Genomic DNA, 25,408 nt, shown 5'->3' on the forward strand with positions numbered 1-25,408 from the left:
AGTGGCTCCTGCAATCTGCCATCCAGAAGCGGGGCAGCTTACTTTTGTTTGCCAGGGAAACGGGCCGAGGTATTTGTCTGGGGACCTATGGCTGGGAGTGACCGGCTGGCTCCTGAAAAGCTACGATAGGCAGGATGGTTCCCTGACCCAAGGTGGCACCAGTGCCAAGTCGGGCGGTTTTCGTAGTACAAAGTGCGTCCTAAAATTTGCCATCCAGAAGAGGGGCAGTTGAGTTTTGTTTACCAGAGAAAAGCCCGTGGTTTGTTTTTGGGGGCATATGGCGGATAGTGGCCGTCTGGCCCCTGAAAATCCACGATAGGCAGGATGGTTCCCAGACCCAAGGTGGCACCAGTGCCAAGTCGGGCTGGTTTGATAGTACTAAATGGCACCTGCAATCTGCCATCAAAAAGTTGGCAGGTCAGTTTTGTTTTCCAGGGAAAAGCGCCGTTGTTTTGTTTGGGGGACTGTGGCTGGGAGTGGCCGGCTGGCTCCTTAGAACACAGGATACGCAGGATGGTTCCCAGACCCAAGGTGGCACCAGTGCCAAGTCGGGCTGGTTTGATAGCACCAAGTGGCTCCTGCAATCTGCCATCCAGAAGCGGGGCAGCTTACTTTTGTTTTCCAGGTAAACGGACCGAGGTTTTTTTCTGGGGGCCTATGGCTGGGAGTGACCGGCTGGCTCCTGAAAAGCTACGATAGGCAGGATGGTGACCAGACCCATGGTGGCACCAGTGCTAAGTTGGGCTGGTTTGATAGTACCAAGTGGCTCCTGCAATCTGCCATCAAAAAGTTGGCAGGCGAGTTTTGTTTTCCAGGGAAAAGCGCCGTTGTGTGTATTTTGGGGCCTATGGCTGGGAGTGGCCAGCTGGCTCCTTAGAATCCACGATACGCAGGATGGTTCCCAGACCCAAGGTGGCACCAGTGCCAAGTCGGGCTGGTTTGTTAGTACCAAGTGGTTCCTGCAATCTGCCATCCAGAAGCGGGGCAGCTGAATTTTGTTTGCCAGAGAAAAAGGCTGTTGTTTGTTTTTCGGGGCCTGTGGCTGGCAGTGGACGGCTGGCTCCTGAAAATCCATGATACGCAGCATGGTTCCCAGACCCAAGGTGGCACCAGTGCCAAGTCGGGCTAGTTTCATAGTACCCAGTGGCTCCTGCAATCTGCCATCCAGAAGAGGGGCAGTTGAGTTTTGTTTTCCAGAGAAAAGGGCCGTGGTTTGTGTTTGGGGCCTATGGCCGAGAGTGACCGGCTGGCCCCTGAAAATCCACGATAGGAAGGATGGTTCCCAGATCCAAGGTGGCAGCAGTGCCATGTTGTGCTGGTGTGATAGTCCCAAGTGGCTCCTGCAATCTGCCATCAAAAAGTTGACAGGCGAGTTTTGTTTTCCAGGGAAAAGCGCCGTTGTTTGTATTTGGGGGCCTGTGGCTGGGAGTGGCCGGCTGGCTCCTTAGAATCCACGATACGCAGGATGGTTCCCAGACCCAAGGTGGCACCAGTGCCAAGTCGGGCTGGTTTGATACTACCAAGTGGTTCCTGCAATCTGCCATCCAGAAGCGGGGCAGCTTACTTTTGTTTGCCAGGGAAACGGGCCGTGGGTTTTGTTTGGGGGCATATAGCTGAGAGTGGCCGGCTGGCCCCTGAAAATCCACGCTAGGCAGCATGGTTCCAGGATGCAAGGTGGCACCAGTGCCAAGTCGGGCTGGTTTGATGGGTCAAAGTGGCTCCTGCAATCTGCCATCCAGAAGCGGGGCAGCTGATTTTTGTTTGCCAGAGAAAAATTCCGTGGATTGTTTTTGGGGGCATATTGCTGGGAGTGGCCGGCTGGCTCCTTAAAATGCTCGATACGCATGATGGTTCCCAGGCCCAAGGTGTCACCACTACCAAGTCGACCTGCGGTTTTAGTATCAAGTTCATCTTGCAATTTGCCATCCAGAAGAGGGGCAGTTGAGTTTTGTTTGCCAGAGAAACGGGCCGAGGTTTCTGTTTGGGGACATATGGCTGAGAGTGGCCGGCTGGCCCCTGAAAATCCACGATACACAGCATGGTTCCCAGATCCAAGGTGGCACCAGTGCCAAGTTGGGCTGGTTTGATAGTCCCAAGTGTCTCCTGCAATCTGCCATCCAGAAGCGGGGCAGCTTACTTTTGTTTGCCAGAGAAATAGGCCTAGGTTTTTGTTTGGGGGCCTGTGGCTAGGAGTGGCCGGCTGGCTCCTAAGAATCCACGATTCGCAGGATGTTTACCAGACCCATGGTGGCACCAGTGCCAAGTTGGGCTGGTTTGATAGTACCAAGTGGCTCCTGCAAACTCCATCAAAAAGTTGGCAGGCGTGTTTTGTTTTCCAGGGAACAGCGCCGTTGATTTTGTTTGGGGGCCTGTGGCTGGGAGTGGCCGGCTGGCTCCTTAGAATCCACGATACGCAGGATGGTTCCCAGACCCAAGGTGGCACCAGTGCCAAGTCGGGCTGGTTTGATTACACCAAGTGACTCCTGCAATCTGCCATCCAGAAGTGAGGCAGCTAAGTTTTGTTTGCGAGAAAAAAGGGCCGTGGTTTTTGTTGGGGGCCTGTGGCTGGGAGTAGCCGGCTGGCTCCTTAAAATCCACGATAGGCAGGATGGTTCCCAGACCCAAGGTGGCACCAGTGCCAAGTCGGGCTGGTTTGATAGTACCAAGTGGCTCCTGCAATCTGCCATCCAGAAGCAGGGCAGCTGAGTTTTGTTTGCCAGAGAAAAAGGCTGTGGTTTTTGTTTGGGGGCCTGTGGCTGGCAGTGGCCGGCTGGCTCCTGAAAATCCACGATACGCAGCATGGTTCCCAGACCCAAGGTGGCACCAGTACAAAGTGGGGCTCTTTTGACAGTGTCAAGTGCCTCCTGCAATCTCCCATCCAGAAGCGGGGCAGCTGAGTTTTTTTTGCCAGGGAAACGGACCTTTGTTTTTGATTGGGGTCTGTGGCCGAGAGTGGTCGGCTGTCTCCTGACAATCCACAATACGCAGGATGGTTCCCAGACCAAAGGTGGCACCAGTGCCAAGTCGGGCTGGTTTGATAGTACCAAGTGTCTCCTGCACTCTGCCATCCAGAAGCGGGGCAGCTGAGTTTTGTTTGCCAGAGAAAAGGGCCGTGGGTTGTGTTTGGGGGCATATGGCTGGGAGTGGCCACCTGGCTCCTTAAAATGCACGATACGCCGCATGGTAACCAGACGCAAGGTGGCACCAGTGCCAAGTCGGGCTGTTTTTGTAGTACCCAGTGGCTCCTGCAATTTGCCATCCAGAAGCGGGGCAGCTAAATTTTGTTTGCTAGAGAAAAGGGCTGTGGTTTGTGTTTGGGGGCCTATGGCCGAGAGTGGTAGGCTGGCCCCTGAAAATCAACGATAGGCAGGATGGTTCCCAGATACAAGGTGGCACCAGTGCCAAGTAAGGCTGGTTGTATGGTTCAAAGTGACTCCTGCAATCTGCCATCCAGAAGCGGGACAGCTGAGTTTTTTTTGCCAGAGAAAAGGTCCGTGGTTTCTTTTTGGGGCATACGGCTGGGAATTGCCGGCTGGCTCCTTAAAATGCTCGATACGCAGGATGGTTCCCAGAGCCAAGGTGGCACCACTGCCAAGTCGGGCTCTTTTTGTAGTACCAAGTGCGTCCTGCAATTTGCCATCCAGAAGAGGGGCAGTTGAGTTTTGTTTGCCAGAGAAAAGGGCCGAGGTTTGTGTTTGGGAGCATATGGCTGGGAATGACCGGCTGGCCCCTGAAAATCCACGATACGCCGGATGGTTCCCAGATCCAAGATGGTACCATTACCAAGTCGGGCTGCTTTGATAGTCCCAAGTGGCTCCTGCAAACTGCCACACCAGAAGCGGGGCAGCTGAGTTTTGTTTGCCAGGGAAATGGGCCGTTGTTTGTGTTTGGGGGCCTGTGGCTGGGAGTGTTCGGCTGGTTCCTGAATATGTACGATACGCAGGATTGTTCCCAGATCCAAGGTGGCAGCAGTGCCATGTTGTGCTGGTGTGATAGTCCCAAGTGGCTCCTGCAATCTGCCATCCAGAAGTGGGGCAGCTGATTTTTGTTTGCCAGAGAAAAGGTCCGTGGTTTGTGTTTGGGGGCATATGGCTGAGAGTGGCCGGCTGGCCCCTGAAAATCCACGATACACAGGATGGTTCCCAGATCCAAGGTGGCACCTGTGCCAAGTCGGGCTGATTTGATAGTACTAAGTAGCTCCTGCAATCTGCCATCCAGAAGCGGGGCAGCTTACTTTTCTTTGCCAGGGAAACGGGCCGAGGTTTCTGTTTGGGGGCCTATGGCTGGGAGTGACCGGCTGGCTCCTGAAAAGCTACAATAGGCAGGATGGTTCCCAGAGCCAAGGTGGCACCAGTGCCAAGTTGGGCTGGTTTGATAGTACCAAGTGGCTCCTGCAATCTGCCATCCAGAAGCAGGGCAGCTGAGTTTTGTTTGCCAGAGAAAAGGGCTTGGTTTGTGTTTGGGGGCATATGGCTGGGTGTGGCCAGCTGGCTCCTTAAAATGCACGATATGCAACATGGCTCCCAGACCCATAGTGGCACCAGTGCCAAGTCGGGCTGGTTTGATAGTACCAAGTGGCTCCTGCAATCTTCCATGATCACGTGGAGAAATACTTTCTGGTTTCAGCCATATGCTCTTTCTTCTCTCCCTCAACTTCTCTATCACCTCTCATCTGGTTCACATGCGCTGTCTTCAAGGTCCACAGGCTACTTTTCACAGAATCTTCTGGCCTGATGAAGTAAGAATGATGAATAGAACAGAGCTGGGATCTATTTTCCAGTTTGGATAAAATGCATTCTGCACACAAATCCAAGGAGAACGTGCTGCCCCAATGCCCAGAAAATCTTTCACTCCTGCTAGTGTTCTACGTCAACCGCAACTTAGTCTGAAAGAAAAGCTTTTTCTCTGAGAGCATCTGAGAGGTTTGCATGAAGCACTGATATCTGACATATGCAATTTTGAATAGGAGAGGAAAAAGAAAATGGCAAGGAGTTTTTAATTTTAGTGGTTTCAATTTTAATTTCCGTGCACTTTTTCAAAACTTGTCAGCTCAAATGCCCATCAACATCTTTTAGTCATCTGTAAGTCAGTATTCATATAAAATGTGCTTCAAATCCAAAGAATTTCAAATTTGCACTCCAAGCTTCTATGCCTAGATTTATGATTTCCTACACATATTAGATGAAAGGAAGGCCTTTTTTACTGTGGGAGTGCTGGAACACTGGAACAGGTTGCCCAGAGAAGTTGTGGGTGTCCCATCCCTGAAAGTATTCAAGGTCACCTTGGACGGGGCTTGGAGCAGCAACAAAGGAGAAGCTTGATGGTAGAGAAACAAAGTTGGACTATAGAAGAAACTCGGATTGAAGTATAGGATCAAGTTTTCTCTCAGCTCTTGGGGTAAATTCAAAGTTGTACAAAATGACATTTATCTGTGCTATTCACTACTGTAACAGAAAGTTTCATGAAAACTGTACAGAAGATAGTAAATTTTAAAAGAGATAAGAATTACAGCATAAAATCCATGGGATAGGTTACAACATGAGACACTCTCTAAGAGAAAATCTCTTTGTTTCAGCACTTCATCGGGGTAAGATTTCATGAAGTGCCAAAGAAGGCGGCAAAATATCATTCGGGACATTATTTACTGGAATTCAGCCTGGCCATTAGTAGGAACTGCCTTTGAACATATCATGTAGATATACCACACACACTTTCCCTTCACTGAAAAATTACTGTTTACAACAAATAAGCAATTGACGATCAAAATTGATTGAAAGCATCTTAAACATGTCAAGTATTTCATTGTAGATGATCTGTGATCCAAATGCTTCTTCCACCTTCGAGAGGGACAGAAGAATTCTTCCATATCATGATGGTTTAAAATTGTATCAACCAATGTTTTCTGCTGAAAAGATATCATCTATTTTTTTCTATTTTTGGAAGAAAATATTCCTAGACATACAACAGGTGAGAACTAAGTAATTTTAAAGAAACAAATGAAATGAAAATATTCTGTAAATAGAATGAAATGAAAAGCTGTGTTTTAAATAGGAGCTAAATATTAAACAGAATTTTTGTACCAGGCATTTGAATTACTGCACCAGCTCTTTTGCCCATCAAGAGAGGCATTTAGCATTTCAGTCTTTTCCAAGGTGTTCATGATCTGCTATGCTGATCTCTGTGTGTGCCTAGGTGTGTGTGGAGGGGGGGGCATATGAAGGGGAGTGTGTATGTTTGCTTTACAATTGTTGTGGCAGATTCATGCCTCAGCTCCACATTTTGTTTTAAAAAGGTCACACCGAGTGGATATGAAGTTTACTATCAACAAGAGATCGATTCCCAAATCATCCATTTGACTCTCCCTTATAAATCATGTGCTTTGTTGCATATTTTATCAAATATACTTTCAAGCCAGATGGAGGAAGGAGGATGTGGGAATCCCTCCACCATCTTGCAACTTTTATGTAAGTAGGTTTTCAAGAAAATCATCATTTCTCTTTTAAATATGTCTGGAACAGGCATGATGGTAGTGTCAACCTGTTGGAGTTTTTGTTGCTGGAAGAAGTTGTACAAAAGGATTGGTTTTTACATTGACCAGTTACTGAATCAAGCGCAGGAATACATTGGAAATTTAGCTGGGGGTTCCTTTTCCCAGCAGACTACTTCTAGAACGAGCTTGTACACTGAAGCTGACTCTTTTGCTCTCTTTTTGTTTCTTTCCTATTTTCTTGGCTTCTTTGCCACTATCTAGACAATTTTGGAACTTTGTTCCCAACTAAAATGGTTTCAATAGTCTGATTGTGATCATACATTTTTACAAGGAATTTTTAAAATCTTTCCTCGAGTCCAGAAAGTCAAGGACTTAGATCTTTTTCTTCCCTTATCAATATTGCCATGAAATTGATAAATAAAGACCAACTCTTTATTTTTGTTTTTAACCCACGTAGATAATTCCCATCCATTAATCCATTTTGTGGACCAATAGCTGCCATTCTGATGGAAGCTGTCACTTCTTAACAATAGGCATTCTGTGACTATGTTGACTGCACTTTGGGTGAAGATCCTAACTGGTCTTAGATATACATAGGGAGAAATTTGCTCAGCCAGTGTCAGTCTTAAGCATGCGTATCAGAAGATCTTTCTAGAGCTGGGAATTTTCCCATGAAAGGGATTCAGTTAGGGAAGAGACACTTGTGCCAGAGTTTTACATTCTTCTTGAACACTGCTTAAGGAACTTAGATGCCATGTCCATTTGGATCTCTGTCTGCACAGAACTTTGTCATGCCAGCGCTTTGAAATGCATCTTGAAGAGAATTCACTAGCACAGAATGAAAGAGAGTGGAAGGGGTTGGTGGGGCTAACCAGGCCCAACCCCCCTGCCTAAACCAGGATACCTAGAGCCTCTTGCCCAGGATTCTATCTGGGTGTACTTTTAATGTCTTCGAAGATCCAGGCTCCACAATCTTTCTGGGCAGTCTGTGCCGTGGTTCAGTCACCCTGACAGTAAAGAAACATTTACTGATGTTCAAAGGCAATCTCCTGTATTTCAGTGTGTGCCCACTGCCTCTTGTCTTTTCCCTCAGCATCACTGAAAAGACACTGATTCCCTCCCCTTTGCACTATTGCTTCCATATGTATGTGTGATGCCATGTAGAGGTATGTCAAAAACCTCCCTGAAGCCCAGGCAGATAATATTCCCTTCATCTACCAGTCAAGTTGATTCATCAGAGGAGTTTAAAGTGATGTTCAGCATGAAATTCCCCTGAAAAATCATGCTAACTACATTATTTGGTCATCTGTCATGTGCCTGGCAAGGATTTCCAGGAAGAGCTGCTTCATCAACTTCCTGGGGATAAAAAAGAGGCTGGCTGGTTTGTACTATGGCGAGTCCTCTTAATTGCCTTTTTTGAAGATGGGTGTCATTTGCTAACATCCACTCTTTTGCTCCTCTTCTCATCTACACCTCGGCAAAAAGCTTTTCCACTATGTCTGGCTAGGAAAAACTGTGCCAGCACAGAAAACATCTCCCATCGTGTTCTAGAAGTTGCACGGATGTCTGCCAAGTGTTTGGCAGGAAGAAAAGAAAAGTTGTCCAAAACAGCTTCCAATCGAATGTTCCTGTGATTGGAAAAGTCAGGAGAGTGCAAAGGTACTGTTTTCTATCAGTTGGCAAGGTGCGCACACAATCCCAGTGTTGTACAGCTTGCTTCTTCACCTTCCCGAAGCTGCCGCTCTCGCCGGCTGCCGGAGCCCAAGAAGCGGCTTCTTCGCGCAAAGACGATTGTGCCGCTCACAGTGCTCTCCTTAGCGCGGCTTCTGCCGAAAGACGCCCGGCAGCGGCTCTTACCTCCGGAGAGCATCCTACCTTCGTCTTTAGCTCCTCTTCTCATCTACACCTCGGCAAAACGCTTCTCCACTATGTCTGGCTAGGAAAAACTGTGCCAGCACAGAAAACATCTCCCATCGTGTTCTCGAAGTTGCACGGATGTCTGCCAAGTGTTTGGCAGGAAGAAAAGAAAAGTTGTCCAAAACAGCTTCCAATCGAATGTTCCTGTGATTGGAAAAGTCAGGAGAGTGCAAAGGTACTGTTTTCTATCAGTTGGCAAGGTGCGCACACAATCCCAGTGTTGTACAGCTTGCTTCTTCACCTTCCCGAAGCTGCCGCTCTCGCCGGCTCCCGGAACCGAAGAAGCGGCTTCTTCGCGCAAAGACGATTGTGCCGCTCACAGGGCTCTCCTTAGCGCGGCTTCTGCCGAAAGACGCCCGGCAGCGGCTCTTACCTCCGGAGAGCATCCTACCTTCGTCTTTCGCGTCTTTTGTAGTCTACATCTTAGCAAAACGCTTTTCCACTATGTCTGGCTAGGAAAAACTGTGCCAGCCCAGAAAACATCTCCCATCGTGTTCTAGAAGTTGCACGGATGTCTGCCAAGTGTTTGGCAGGAAGAAAAGAAAAGTTGTCCAAAACAGCTTCCAATCGAATGTTCCTGTGATTGGAAAAGTCAGGAGAGTGCAAAGGTACTGTTTTCTATCAGTTGGCAAGGTGCGCACACAATCCCAGTGTTGTACAGCTTGCTTCTTCACCTTCCCGAAGCTGCCGCTCTCGCCGGCTGCCGGAGCCCAAGAAGCGGCTTCTTCGCACAAAGACGATTGTGCCGCTCACAGTGCTCTCCTTAGCGCGGCTTCTGCCGAAAGACGCCCGGCAGCGGCTCTTACCTCCGGAGAGCATCCTACCTTCGTCTTTCGCGTCTTTTGTAGTCTACATCTTAGCAAAACGCTTTTCCACTATGTCTGGCTAGGAAAAACTGTGCCAGCACAGAAAACATCTCCCATCGTGTTCTAGAAGTTGCACGGATGTCTGCCAAGTGTTTGGCAGGAAGAAAAGAAAAGTTGTCCAAAACAGCTTCCAATCGAATGTTCCTGTGATTGGAAAAGTCAGGAGAGTGCAAAGGTACTGTTTTCTATCAGTTGGCAAGGTGCGCACACAATCCCAGTGTTGTACAGCTTGCTTCTTCACCTTCCCGAAGCTGCCGCTCTCGCCGGCTGCCGGAGCCCAAGAAGCGGCTTCTTCGCGCAAAGACGATTGTGCCGCTCACAGTGCTCTCCTTAGTGCGGCTTCTGCCGAAAGACGCCCGGCAGCGGCTCTTACCTCCGGAGAGCATCCTACCTTCGTCTTTCGCGTCTTATGTAGTCTACACCTCGGCAAAAAGCTTTTCCACTATGTCTGGCTAGGAAAAACTGTGCCAGCACAGAAAACATCTCCCATCGTGTTCTAGAAGTTGCACGGATGTCTGCCAAGTGTTTGGCAGGAAGAAAAGAAAAGTTGTCCAAAACAGCTTCCAATCGAATGTTCCTGTGATTGGAAAAGTCAGGAGAGTGCAAAGGTACTGTTTTCTATCAGTTGGCAAGGTGCGCACACAATCCCAGTGTTGTACAGCTTGCTTCTTCACCTTCCCGAAGCTGCCGCTCTCGCCGGCTCCCGGAACCGAAGAAGCGGCTTCTTCGCGCAAAGACGATTGTGCCGCTCACAGTGCTCTCCTTAGCGCGGCTTCTGCCGAAAGACGCCCGGCAGCGGCTCTTACCTCCGGAGAGCATCCTACCTTCGTCTTTCGCGTCTTATGTAGTCTACACCTCGGCAAAACGCTTTTCCACTATGTCTGGCTAGGAAAAACTGTGCCAGCACAGAAAACATCTCCCATCGTGTTCTAGAAGTTGCACGGATGTCTGCCAAGTGTTTGGCAGGAAGAAAAGAAAAGTTGTCCAAAACAGCTTCCAATCGAATGTTCCTGTGATTGGAAAAGTCAGGAGAGTGCAAAGGTACTGTTTTCTATCAGTTGGCAAGGTGCGCACACAATCCCAGTGTTGTACAGCTTGCTTCTTCACCTTCCCGAAGCTGCCGCTCTCGCCGGCTGCCGGAGCCCAAGAAGCGGGTTCTTCGCGCAAAGACGATGGTGCCGCTCACAGTGCTCCCCTTAGCGCGGCTTCTGCCGAAAGACGCCCGGCAGCGGCTCTTACCTCCTGAGAGTGGCAGCTTCGGGAAGGTGAAGAAGCAAGCTGTACAACACTGGGATTGTGTGCGCACCTTGCCAACTGATAGAAAACAGTACCTTTGCACTCTCCTGACTTTTCCAATCACAGGAACATTCGATTGGAAGCTGTTTTGGACAACTTTTCTTTTCTTCCTGCCAAACACTTGGCAGACATATCTGCAACTTCTAGAAAACGATGGGAGATGTTTTCTGGGCTGGCACGGTTTTTCCTAGCCAGACATAGTGGAAAAGCGTTTTGCTAAGATGTAGACTACATAAGACGCGAAAGACGAAGGTAGGATGCTCTCCGGAGGTAAGAGCCGCTGCCGGGCGTCTTTCGGCAGAAGCCGCGCTAAGGAGAGCCCTGTGAGCGGCACAATCGTCTTTGCGCGAACAAGCCGATTCTTCGGTTCCGGCAGCCGGCGAGAGCGGCAGCTTCGGGAAGGTGAAGAAGCAAGCTGTACAACACTGGGATTGTGTGCGCACTTTGCCAACTGATAGAAAACAGTACCTTTGCACTCTCCTGACTTTTCCAATCACAGGAACATTCGATTGGAAGCTGTTTTGGACAACTTTTCTTTTCTTCCTGCCAAACACTTGGCAGACATCCGTGCAACTTCTAGAACACGATGGGAGATGTTTTCTGTGCTGGCACAGTTTTTCCTAGCCAGACATAGTGGAAAAGCGTTTTGCTAAGATGTAGACTACAAAAGACGCGAAAGACGAAGGTAGGATGCTCTCCGGAGGTAAGAGCCGCTGCCGGGCGTCTTTCGGCAGAAGCCGCGCTAAGGAGAGCACTGTGAGCGGCACAATCGTCTTTGCGCGAAGAAGCCGCTTCTTGGGCTCCGGCAGCCGGCGAGAGCGGCAGCTTCGGGAAGGTGAAGAAGCAAGCTGTACAACACTGGGATTGTGTGCGCACCTTGCCAACTGATAGAAAACAGTACCTTTGCACTCTCCTGACTTTTCCAATCACATGAACATTCGATTGGAAGCTGTTTTGAACAACTTTTCTTTTCTTCCTGCCAAACACTTGGCAGACATCCGTGCAACTTCTAGAACACGATGGGAGATGTTTTCTGTGCTGGCACAGTTTTTCCTAGCCAGACATAGTGGAAAAGCGTTTTGCCGAGGTGTAGACTACAAAAGACGCGGAAGACGAAGGTAGGATGCTCTCCGGAGGTAAGAGCCGCTGCCGGGCGTCTTTCGGCAGAAGCCGCGCTAAGGAGAGCCCTGTGAGCGGCACAATCGTCTTTGCGCGAAGAAGCCGCTTCTTGGGCTCCGGCAGCCGGCGAGAGCGGCAGCTTCGGGAAGGTGAAGAAGCAAGCTGTACAACACTGGGATTGTGTGCGCACCTTGCCAACTGATAGAAAACAGTACCTTTGCACTCTCCTGACTTTTCCAATCACAGGAACATTCGATTGGAAGCTGTTTTGGACAACTTTTCTTTTCTTCCTGCCAAACACTTGGCAGACATCCGTGCAACTTCTAGAACACGATGGGAGATGTTTTCTGTGCTGGCACAGTTTTTCCTAGCCAGACATAGTGGAAAAGCGTTTTGCTAAGATGTAGACTACAAAAGACGCGAAAGACGAAGGTAGGATGCTCTCCGGAGGTAAGAGCCGCTGCCGGGCGTCTTTCGGCAGAAGCCGCGCTAAGGAGAGCACTGTGAGCGGCACAATCGTCTTTGCGCGAAGAAGCCGCTTCTTGGGCTCCGGGAGCCGGCGAGAGCGGCAGCTTCGGGAAGGTGAAGAAGCAAGCTGTACAACACTGGGATTGTGTGCGCACCTTGCCAACTGATAGAAAACAGTACCTTTGCACTCTCCTGACTTTTCCAATCACAGGAACATTCGATTGGAAGCTGTTCTGGACAACTTTTCTTTTCTTCCTGCCAAACACTTGGCAGACATCCGTGCAACTTCTAGAACACGATGGGAGATGTTTTCTGGGCTGGCACAGTTTTTCCTAGCCAGACATAGTGGAAAAGCGTTTTGCTAAGATGTAGACTACAAAAGACGCGAAAGACGAAGGTAGGATGCTCTCCGGAGGTAAGAGCCGCTGCCGGGCGTCTTTCGGCAGAAGCCGCGCTAAGGAGAGCCCTGTGAGCGGCACAATCGTCTTTGCGCGAAGAAGCCGCTTCTTCGGTTCCGGGAGCCGGCGAGAGCGGCAGCTTCGGGAAGGTGAAGAAGCAAGCTGTACAACACTGGGATTGTGTGCGCACCTTGCCAACTGATAGAAAACAGTACCTTTGCACTCTCCTGACTTTTCCAATCACAGGAACATTCGATTGGAAGCTGTTTTGGACAACTTTTCTTTTCTTCCTGCCAAACACTTGGCAGACATCCGTGCAACTTCTAGAACACGATGGGAGATGTTTTCTGTGCTGGCACAGTTTTTCCTAGCCAGACATAGTGGAAAAGCTTTTTGCCGAGGTGTAGACTACATAAGACGCGAAAGACGAAGGTAGGATGCTCTCCGGAGGTAAGAGCCGCTGCCGGGCGTCTTTCGGCAGAAGCCGCGCTAAGGAGAGCCCTGTGAGCGGCACAATCGTCTTTGCGCGAAGAAGCCGCTTCTTGGGCTCCGGGAGCCGGCGAGAGCGGCAGCTTCGGGAAGGTGAAGAAGCAAGCTGTACAACACTGGGATTGTGTGCGCACCTTGCCAACTGATAGAAAACAGTACCTTTGCACTCTCCTGACTTTTCCAATCACAGGAACATTCGATTGGAAGCTGTTTTGGACAACTTTTCTTTTCTTCCTGCCAAACACTTGGCAGACATCCGTGCAACTTCTAGAACACGATGGGAGATGTTTTCTGTGCTGGCACAGTTTTTCCTAGCCAGACATAGTGGAAAAGCGTTTTGCTAAGATGTAGACTACAAAAGACGCGAAAGACGAAGGTAGGATGCTCTCCGGAGGTAAGAGCCGCTGCCGGGCGTCTTTCGGCAGAAGCCGCGCTAAGGAGAGCACTGTGAGCGGCACAATCGTCTTTGTGCGAAGAAGCCGCTTCTTGGGCTCCGGCAGCCGGCGAGAGCGGCAGCTTCGGGAAGGTGAAGAAGCAAGCTGTACAACACTGGGATTGTGTGCGCACCTTGCCAACTGATAGAAAACAGTACCTTTGCACTCTCCTGACTTTTCCAATCACAGGAACATTCGATTGGAAGCTGTTTTGGACAACTTTTCTTTTCTTCCTGCCAAACACTTGGCAGACATCCGTGCAACTTCTAGAACACGATGGGAGATGTTTTCTGGGCTGGCACAGTTTTTCCTAGCCAGACATAGTGGAAAAGCGTTTTGCTAAGATGTAGGCTACAAAAGACGCGAAAGACGAAGGTAGGATGCTCTCCGGAGGTAAGAGCCGCTGCCGGGCGTCTTTCGGCAGAAGCCGCGCTAAGGAGAGCCCTGTGAGCGGCACAATCGTCTTTGCGCGAAGAAGCCGCTTCTTCGGTTCCGGGAGCCGGCGAGAGCGGCAGCTTCGGGAAGGTGAAGAAGCAAGCTGTACAACACTGGGATTGTGTGCGCACCTTGCCAACTGATAGAAAACAGTACCTTTGCACTCTCCTGACTTTTCCAATCACAGGAACATTCGATTGGAAGCTGTTTTGGACAACTTTTCTTTTCTTCCTGCCAAACACTTGGCAGACATCCGTGCAACTTCTAGAACACGATGGGAGATGTTTTCTGTGCTGGCACAGTTTTTCCTAGCCAGACATAGTGGAAAAGCTTTTTGCCGAGGTGTAGATGAGAAGAGGAGCAAAAGAGTGGATGTTAGCAAATGACACCCATCTTCAAAAAAGGCAATTAAGAGGACTCGCCATAGTACAAACCAGCCAGCCTCTTTTTTATCCCCAGGAAGTTGATGAAGCAGCTCTTCCTGGAAATCCTTGCCAGGCACATGACAGATGACCAAATAATGTAGTTAGCATGATTTTTCAGGGGAATTTCATGCTGAACATCACTTTAAACTCCTCTGATGAATCAACTTGACTGGTAGATGAAGGGAATATTATCTGCCTGGGCTTCAGGGAGGTTTTTGACATACCTCTACATGGCATCACACATACATATGGAAGCAATAGTGCAAAGGGGAGGGAATCAGTGTCTTTTCAGTGATGCTGAGGGAAAAGACAAGAGGCAGTGGGCACACACTGAAATACAGGAGATTGCCTTTGAACATCAGTAAATGTTTCTTTACTGTCAGGGTGACTGAACCACGGCACAGACTGCCCAGAAAGATTGTGGAGCCTGGATCTTCGAAGACATTAAAAGTACACCCAGATAGAATCCTGGGCAAGAGGCTCTAGGTATCCTGGTTTAGGCAGGGGGGTTGGGCCTGGTTAGCCCCACCAACCCCTTCCACTCTCTTTCATTCTGTGCTAGTGAATTCTCTTCAAGATGCATTTCAAAGCGCTGGCATGACAAAGTTCTGTGCAGACAGAGATCCAAATGGACATGGCATCTAAGTTCCTTAAGCAGTGTTCAAGAAGAATGTAAAACTCTGGCACAAGTGTCTCTTCCCTAACTGAATCCCTTTCATGGGAAAATTCCCAGCTCTAGAAAGATCTTCTGATACGCATGCTTAAGACTGACACTGGCTGAGCAAATTTCTCCCTATGTATATCTAAGACCAGTTAGGATCTTCACCCAAAGTGCAGTCAACATAGTCACAGAATGCCTATTGTTAAGAAGTGACAGCTTCCATCAGAATGGCAGCTATTGGTCCACAAAATGGATTAATGGATGGGAATTATCTACGTGGGTTAAAAACAAAAATAAAGAGTTGGTCTTTATTTATCAATTTCATGGCAATATTGATAAGGGAAGAAAAAGATCTAAGTCCTTGACTTTCTGGACTCGAGGAAAGATTTTAAAAATTCCTTGTAAAAATGTATGATCACAATCAGACTATTGAAACCATTTTAGTTGGGAACAAAGTTCCAAAATTGTCTAGATAGTGGCAAAGAAGCCAAGAAAATAGGAAAGAAACAAAAAGAGAGCAAAAGAGTCAGCTTCAGTGTACAAGCTCGTTCTAGAAGTAGTCTGCTGGGAAAAGGAACCCCCAGCTAAATTTCCAATGTATTCCTGCGCTTGATTCAGTAACTGGTCAATGTAAAAACCAATCCTTTTGTACAACTTCTTCCAGCAACAAAAACTCCAACAGGTTGACACTACCATCATGCCTGTTCCAGACATATTTAAAAGAGAAATGATGATTTTCTTGAAAACCTACTTACATAAAAGTTGCAAGATGGTGGAGGGATTCCCACATCCTCCTTCCTCCATCTGGCTTGAAAGTATATTTGATAAAATATGCAACAAAGCACATGATTTATAAGGGAGAGTCAAATGGATGATTTGGGAATCGATCTCTTGTTGATAGTAAACTTCATATCCACTCGGTGTGACCTTTTTAAAACAAAATGTGGAGCTGAGGCATGAATCTGCCACAACAATTGTAAAGCAAACATACACACTCCCCTTCATATGCCCCCCCCTCCACACACACCTAGGCACACACAGAGATCAGCATAGCAGATCATGAACACCTTGGAAAAGACTGAAATGCTAAATGCCTCTCTTGATGGGCAAAAGAGCTGGTGCAGTAATTCAAATGCCTGGTACAAAAATTCTGTTTAATATTTAGCTCCTATTTAAAACACAGCTTTTCATTTCATTCTATTTACAGAATATTTTCATTTCATTTGTTTCTTTAAAATTACTTAGTTCTCACCTGTTGTATGTCTAGGAATATTTTCTTCCAAAAATAGAAAAAAATAGATGATATCTTTTCAGCAGAAAACATTGGTTGATACAATTTTAAACCATCATGATATGGAAGAATTCTTCTGTCCCTCTCGAAGGTGGAAGAAGCATTTGGATCACAGATCATCTACAATGAAATACTTGACATGTTTAAGATGCTTTCAATCAATTTTGATCGTCAATTGCTTATTTGTTGTAAACAGTAATTTTTCAGTGAAGGGAAAGCGTGTGTGGTATATCTACATGATATGTTCAAAGGCAGTTCCTACTAATGGCCAGGCTGAATTCCAGTAAATAATGTCCCGAATGATATTTTGCCGCCTTCTTTGGCACTTCATGAAATCTTACCCCGATGAAGTGCTGAAACAAAGAGATTTTCTCTTAGAGAGTGTCTCATGTTGTAACCTATCCCATGGATTTTATGCTGTAATTCTTATCTCTTTTAAAATTTACTATCTTCTGTACAGTTTTCATGAAACTTTCTGTTACAGTAGTGAATAGCACAGATAAATGTCATTTTGTACAACTTTGAATTTACCCCAAGAGCTGAGAGAAAACTTGATCCTATACTTCAATCCGAGTTTCTTCTATAGTCCAACTTTGTTTCTCTACCATCAAGCTTCTCCTTTGTTGCTGCTCCAAGCCCCGTCCAAGGTGACCTTGAATACTTTCAGGGATGGGACACCCACAACTTCTCTGGGCAACCTGTTCCAGTGTTCCAGCACTCCCACAGTAAAAAAGGCCTTCCTTTCATCTAATATGTGTAGGAAATCATAAATCTAGGCATAGAAGCTTGGAGTGCAAATTTGAAATTCTTTGGATTTGAAGCACATTTTATATGAATACTGACTTACAGATGACTAAAAGATGTTGATGGGCATTTGAGCTGACAAGTTTTGAAAAAGTGCACGGAAATTAAAATTGAAACCACTAAAATTAAAAACTCCTTGCCATTTTCTTTTTCCTCTCCTATTCAAAATTGCATATGTCAGATATCAGTGCTTCATGCAAACCTCTCAGATGCTCTCAGAGAAAAAGCTTTTCTTTCAGACTAAGTTGCGGTTGACGTAGAACACTAGCAGGAGTGAAAGATTTTCTGGGCATTGGGGCAGCACGTTCTCCTTGGATTTGTGTGCAGAATGCATTTTATCCAAACTGGAAAATAGATCCCAGCTCTGTTCTATTCATCATTCTTACTTCATCAGGCCAGAAGATTCTGTGAAAAGTAGCCTGTGGACCTTGAAGACAGCGCATGTGAACCAGATGAGAGGTGATAGAGAAGTTGAGGGAGAGAAGAAAGAGCATATGGCTGAAACCAGAAAGTATTTCTCCACGTGATCATGGAAGATTGCAGGAGCCACTTGGTACTATCAAACCAGCCCGACTTGGCACTGGTGCCACTATGGGTCTGGGAGCCATGTTGCATATCGTGCATTTTAAGGAGCCAGCTGGCCACACACAGCCATATGCCCCCAAACACAAACCAAGCCCTTTTCTCTGGCAAACAAAACTCAGCTGCCCTGCTTCTGGATGGCAGATTGCAGGAGCCACTTGGTACTATCAAACCAGCCCAACTTGGCACTGGTGCCACCTTGGCTCTGGGAACCATCCTGCCTATTGTAGCTTTTCAGGAGCCAGCCGGTCACTCCCAGCCATAGGCCCCCAAACAGAAACCTCGGCCCGTTTCCCTGGCAAACAAAAGTAAGCTGCCCCGCTTCTGGATGGCAGATTGCAGGAGCTACTTAGTACTATCAAATCAGCCCGACTTGGCACAGGTGCCACCTTGGATCTGGGAACCATCCTGTGTATCGTGGATTTTCAGGGGCCAGCCGGCCACTCTCAGCCATATGCCCCCAAACACAAACCACGGACCTTTTCTCTGGCAAACAAAAATCAGCTGCCCCACTTCTGGATGGCAGATTGCAGGAGCCACTTGGGACTATCACACCAGCACAACATGGCACTGCTGCCACCTTGGATCTGGGAACAATCCTGCGTATCGTACATATTCAGGAACCAGCCGAACACTCCCAGCCACAGGCCCCCAAACACAAACAACGGCCCATTTCCCTGGCAAACAAAACTCAGCTGCCCCGCTTCTGGATGGCAGTTTGCAGGAGCCACTTGGGACTATCAAAGCAGCCCGACTTGGTAATGGTACCATCTTGGATCTGGGAACCATCCGGCGTATCGTGGATTTTCAGGGGCCAGCCGGTCATTCCCAGCCATATGCTCCCAAACACAAACCTCGGCCCTTTTCTCTGGCAAACAAAACTCAACTGCCCCTCTTCTGGATGGCAAATTGCAGGACGCACTTGGTACTACAAAAAGAGCCCGACTTGGCAGTGGTGCCACCTTGGCTCTGGGAACCATCCTGCGTATCGAGCATTTTAAGGAGCCAGCCGGCAATTCCCAGCCGTATGCCCCAAAAAGAAACCACGGACCTTTTCTCTGGCAAAAAAAACTCAGCTGTCCCGCTTCTGGATGGCAGATTGCAGGAGTCACTTTGAACCATACAACCAGCCTTACTTGGCACTGGTGCCACCTTGTATCTGGGAACCATCCTGCCTATCGTTGATTTTCAGGGGCCAGCCTACCACTCTCGGCCATAGGCCCCCAAACACAAACCACAGCCCTTTTCTCTAGCAAACAAAATTTAGCTGCCCCGCTTCTGGATGGCAAATTGCAGGAGCCACTGGGTACTACAAAAACAGCCCGACTTGGCACTGGTGCCACCTTGCGTCTGGTTACCATGCGGCGTATCGTGCATTTTAAGGAGCCAGGTGGCCACTCCCAGCCATATGCCCCCAAACACAACCCACGGCCCTTTTCTCTGGCAAACAAAACTCAGCTGCCCCGCTTCTGGATGGCAGAGTGCAGGAGACACTTGGTACTATCAAACCAGCCCGACTTGGCACTGGTGCCACCTTTGGTCTGGGAACCATCCTGCGTATTGTGGATTGTCAGGAGACAGCCGACCACTCTCGGCCACAGACCCCAATCAAAAACAAAGGTCCGTTTCCCTGGCAAAAAAAACTCAGCTGCCCCGCTTCTGGATGGGAGATTGCAGGAGGCACTTGACACTGTCAAAAGAGCCCCACTTTGTACTGGTGCCACCTTGGGTCTGGGAACCATGCTGCGTATCGTGGATTTTCAGGAGCCAGCCGGCCACTGCCAGCCACAGGCCCCCAAACAAAAACCACAGCCTTTTTCTCTGGCAAACAAAACTCAGCTGCCCTGCTTCTGGATGGCAGATTGCAGGAGCCACTTGGTACTATCAAACCAGCCCGACTTGGCACTGGTGCCACCTTGGGTCTGGGAACCATCCTGCCTATCGTGGATTTTAAGGAGCCAGCCGGCTACTCCCAGCCACAGGCCCCCAACAAAAACCACGGCCCTTTTTTCTCGCAAACAAAACTTAGCTGCCTCACTTCTGGATGGCAGATTGCAGGAGTCACTTGGTGTAATCAAACCAGCCCGACTTGGCACTGGTGCCACCTTGGGTCTGGGAACCATCCTGCGTATCGTGGATTCTAAGGAGCCAGCCGGCCACTCCCAGCCACAGGCCCCCAAACAAAATCAACGGCGCTGTTCCCTGGAAAACAAAACACGCCTGCCAACTTTTTGATGGAGTTTGCAGGAGCCACTTGGTACTATCAAACCAGCCCAACTTGGCACTGGTGCCACCATGGGTCTGGTAAACATCCTGCGAATCGTGGATTCTTAGGAGCCAGCCGGCCACTCCTAGCCACAGGCCCCCAAACAAAAACCTAGGCCTATTTCTCTGGCAAACAAAAGTAAGCTGCCCCGCTTCTGGATGGCAGATTGCAGGAGACACTTGGGACTATCAAACCAGCCCAACTTGGCACTGGTGCCACCTTGGATCTGGGAACCATGCTGTGTATCGTGGATTTTCAGGGGCCAGCCGGCCACTCTCAGCCATATGCCCCCAAACAGAAACCTCGGCCCGTTTCTCTGGCAAACAAAACTCAACTGCCCCTCTTCTGGATGGCAAATTGCAAGATGAACTTGATACTAAAACCGCAGGCCGACTTGGTAGTGGTGACACCTTGGGCCTGGGAACCATCATGCGTATCGAGCATTTTAAGGAGCCAGCCGGCCAGTCCCAGCAATATGCCCCCAAAAACAATCCACGGAATTTTTCTCTGGCAAACAAAAATCAGTTGCCCCGCTTCTGGATGGCAGATTGCAGGAGCCACTTTGACCCATCAAACCAGCCCGACTTGGCACTGGTGCCACCTTGCATCCTGGAACCATGCTGCCTAGCGTGGATTTTCAGGGGCCAGCCGGCCACTCTCAGCTATATGCCCCCAAACAAAACCCACGGCCCGTTTCCCTGGCAAACAAAAGTAAGCTGCCCCGCTTCTGGATGGCAGATTGCAGGACGAACTTGGTAGTATCAAACCAGCCCGACTTGGCACTGGTGCCACCTTGGCTCTGGGAACCATGCTGCGTAACCCGGATTCTAAGACGACAGGCAGCCACTGCCAGCCACAGGCCTCCAAACAAAATCAACGGCGCTTTTCCCTGGAAAACAAAACTCGCCTGACAACTTTTAGATGGCAGATTGCAGGAGCCAGTTTGTACCATCAAACCAGCCCAACTTGGCACTGGTGCCACCTTGGGTCTGGGAACCATCCTGCCTATTGTTGCTTTTCAGGAGCCAGCCGGTCACTCCTAGCCCTAGGCCCCCAGTCATAAACCTCGGCCCGTTTCCCTGGCACACAAAAGTAAGCTACCCCGCTTCAGGATGGCAGATTGCAGGAGCCACTTTTCACCATCAAACCAGCCCGACGTGGCACTGGTGCCACCTTGGGTCTGGGAACCATCCTGCGTATCGTGTGTTCTAAGGAGCCAGCCGGCCACTCCCACCAACAGTCCCCCAAACACAAACAACGGCGCTTTTCCCTGGAAAACAAAACTCGCCTGACAACTTTTTGATGGCAGATTGCAGGAGCCACTTGGTACTATCAAACCAGCCCAACTTGGCACTGGTGCCACCATGGGTCTGGTAACCATCCTGCCTATCGTAGCTTTTCAGGAGCCAGGCGGTCACTCCCAGCCATAGGCCCCCAGACACAAACCTCGGCCCGTTTCCCTGGCAAACAAAAGTAAGCTGCCCCGCTTCTGCATGGCAGATTGCAGGTGCTATTTAGTACTATCAAACCAGCCCGACTTGGCACTGGTGCCACCTCTGGTCTGGGAACCATCCTGCCTATCGTGGATTTTCAGGCGCCAGACGGCCACTATCAGCCATATGCCCCCAAAAACAAACCACGGCCCTTTTCTCTGGTAAACAAAACTCAACTGCCCCTCTTCTGGATGGCAAATTTTAGGACGCACTTTGTACTACGAAAACCGCCCGACTTGGCACTGGTGCCACCTTGGGTCAGGGAACCATCCTGCCTATCGTAGCTTTTTAAGGAGCCAGCAGGCCACGCCCAGCCATATAGCCCCAAAAACAAACCACGGACCATTTCTCTTGGAAACAAAAATCCGCTGCCCCGCGTCAGGATGGCAGATTGCAGGAGCCACGTTGCACCATCAAACCACCCCGACTTGGCACTGGTGCCATCTTGGATCTGGGAACCATCCTGCCTATCGTAGCTTTTCAGGAGCCAGCCGGTTACTCCCAACCATAGGCCCCCAGACAGAAAGCTCTGCCCGTTTCCCTGGCAAACAAAAGTAAGCTACCCCGCTTCTGGATGGCAGATTGCAGGAGCCACTTGGTACTATCAAACCAGCCCAACTTGACACTGGTGCCACTTTGGGTCTGGGAACCATGCTGCGTAACGTAGATTCTAAGGCGCCAGGCGGCCACTCCCAGCCACAGGCCCCCAAATACAAACAACGGCGCTTTTCCCTGGAAAACAAAACTCGCCTGCCAACTTTTTGATGGCAGATTGCAGGAGCCACTTGGTACTATCAAATCATCCCAACTTGGCACTGGTGCCACTATGGGTCTGGGAACCATCCTGCCAATTGTACCATTTCAGGAGCCAGCCGGTCACTCCCAGCCATAGGCCCCCATCACAAACCTCGGCCCGTTTCCCTGGCAAACAAAATTAAGCTGCCCCGATTCTGGATGGCAGATTGCAGGAGCCACTTGGTAGTGTCAAAACAGCCCGACTTGGCACTGGTGCCACCTTGGGTCTGGGAACCATCCTGCGTATCGTGGATTCTAAGCAGCCACCCGGCCACTCCGTGCCACAGGCGCCCAAACACAAACAACGGCGCTTTTCCCTGGAAAACAAAACTCGCCTGCCAACATTTTGATGACAGATTGCAGGAGCCACTTGGTACTATCAAACCAGCCCAACTTGGCACTGGTGCCACCATGGGTCTGGTCACCATCCTGCCTATCGTAGCTTTTCAGGAGCCAGCCGGTCACTCCCAGCCATAAACCCCCAGTCACAAACCTCGGCCCGTTTCCCTGGAAAACAAAAGTAAGCACCCCCGATTCTGGATGGCAGATTGCAGGAGCCACTTTGTAGTATCAAATTAGCCCGACTTGGCACAGGTGCCATCATGGGTCTGGTAAACATCCTGCCTATATTAGCTTTTCAGGAGCCGGCCGGTCACTCCCTGCCATAGGCCCCCAGAGAAATACCTCGGCCCGTTTCCCTGGCAAACAAAAGTAAGCTGCCCCTCTTCTGGATGGCAGATTGCAGGAACCACTTGCTACTATCAAACCAGCCCAACTTGGGACTGGTGCCACCTTGGCTCTGGGAACCATGCTGCGTAAAGTAGATTCTAAGAGGACAGGCGGACACTCCCAGCCACAGGCCTCTAAACAAAAACAACGGCGCGTTACCCTGGAAAACAAAACTCGCCTGCCAACTTTTTGATGGCAGATTGCAGGAGCCACTTGGTACTATCAAACCAGCCCAACTTGGCACTGGTGCCACCATGGGTCTGGTCACCATCCTGCCTATCGTAGCTTTTCAGGAGCCAGCCGGTCACTCCCAGCCATAGGCCCCCAGACAAATACCTCGGCCCGTTTCCCTGGCAAACAAAAGTAAGCTGCCCCGCTTCTGGATGGCAGATTGCAGGAGCCACATGGTACTATCAAACCAGGCCAACATGGCACTGGTGCCACCTTGGCTCTGGGAACCATCCTGCCTATCGTGGATTTTCAGGCGCCAGCCGGCCACTCTCAGCCATATGCCCCAAAACACAAACCACGGCCCTTTTCTCTGGTAAACAAAACTCAACTGCCCCTCTTCTGGATGGCAAATTGCAGGAGCCACTTGGTACTACGAAAACAGCCCGACTTGGCAGTGATGCCACCTTGGGTCAGGGAACCATCCTGCGTATCGATGTTTTTAAGGAGTCAGCCGGCAACGTCCAGCCATATACCCCCAAAAAAAACCCACGGAACTTTTCTCCAGCAAGCAAAAATCCGCTGCCCCGCATCTGGATGGCAGATTGCAGGAGCTATTTAGTATTATCAAAGCAGCCCGACTTGGCACTGGTGCCACCATCGGTCTGGTCACCATCCTGCCTATCGTAGCTTTTCAGGAGCCAGCCGGTCACTCTCAGCCATAGGCCCCAAACACAAACCACGGCCCTTTTCTCTGGAAAACAAAATTCAACTGCCCCTCTTCTGGATGGCAGATTGCAGGAGCCACTGGGTACTATGAAACCAGCCCGACTTGGCACTGGTGCCACCTTGGGTCTGGGAACCATGCTGCGTATCATGGATTTTCAGGAGCCAGCCGTCCACTGCCAGCCACAGGCCCCGAAACACAAACAACAGCCTTTTTCTCTGGCAAACAAAATTCAGCTGCCCCGCTTCTGGATGGCAGATTGCAGGAACCACTTGGTACTAACAAACCAGCCCGACTTGGCACTGGTGCCACCTTGGGTCTGGGAACCATCCTGCGTATCGTGGATTCTAAGGAGCCAGCTGGCCACTCCCAGCCACAGGCCCCAAAACACACACAACGGCGCTTTTCACTGGAAAACAAAACTCGCCTGCCAACATTTTGATGGCAGATTGCAGGAGCCACTTGGTACTATCAAACCAGCCCAACTTGGCACTGGTGCCACCATGGGTCTGGTCACCATCCTGCCTATCGTAGCTTTTCAGGAGCCAGCCTGTCACTCCCAGCCATAGGCCCCCAGACACAAAGCTCGGATGATTTTCCTGGCAAACAAAAGTAAGCTGCCCCGCTTCTGGATGGCAGATTGCAGGATCCACTTGTTATTATCAAACCAGCCCGACTTGGTACTGGTGCCACCTCTGGTCTGGGTACCATCCTGGGTATCGTGGATCCTAAGGAGCCAGCCGGCCACTCCCAGCCACAGGCCCCCAAACAAAAACAACGGCGATTTTCCCTGGAAAACAAAACTCGCCTGACAACTTTTTGATGGCAGATTGCAGGAACCACTTGGTACTATCAAACCAGCCCAACTTGGCACTGGTGCCACCTTGGGTCTGGGAACCATGCTGCGTATTGTGGATTCTAAGGAGCCAGCCGGCCACTCCAGCCACAGGCCCGCAGACAAAAACAACGGCGCTTTTCCCTGGAAAACAAAACTCGCCTGCCAACTTTTTGATGGCAGATTGCAGGAGCCACTTGGTACTATGAAATCAGCCGAACATGGCACTGGTGCCACCATGGGTCTGGTCACCATCCTGCCTATCGTAGCTTTTCAGGAGCCAGCCGGTCACTCCCAGCCATAGGCCCCCAGACACAAAGCTCGGCCCGTTTCCCTGGCAAACAAAAGTAAGCTGCCCCGCTTCTGGATGGCAGATTGCAGGACGCACTTGGTAGTATCAAACCAGCCCAACTTGGCACTGGTGCCACCTCAGGTCTGGGAACCATGCTGCGTATCGTGGATTCTAATTAGCCATCCGGCCACTCCCAGCCACAGGCCCCCAAACAAAAACAACGGCGCTTTTCCCTGGATAACAAACTCGCCTGCCAACTTTTTGATGGCAGATTGCAGGAGCCACTTGGTACTATCAAACCAGCCCAACTTGGCACTGGTGCCACCATGGGTCTGGTCACAATCCTGCCTATCGTAGCCTTTCAGGAGCCAGCCGGTCACTCCCAGCCATAGGCCCCCAGACAAATACCTCGGCCCGTTTCCCTGGCA

This window comes from Melospiza melodia, chromosome 4 (genome assembly GCF_035770615.1).
Source record: "Melospiza melodia melodia isolate bMelMel2 chromosome 4, bMelMel2.pri, whole genome shotgun sequence".
Classification (NCBI taxonomy): Eukaryota; Metazoa; Chordata; class Aves; order Passeriformes; family Passerellidae; genus Melospiza; species Melospiza melodia.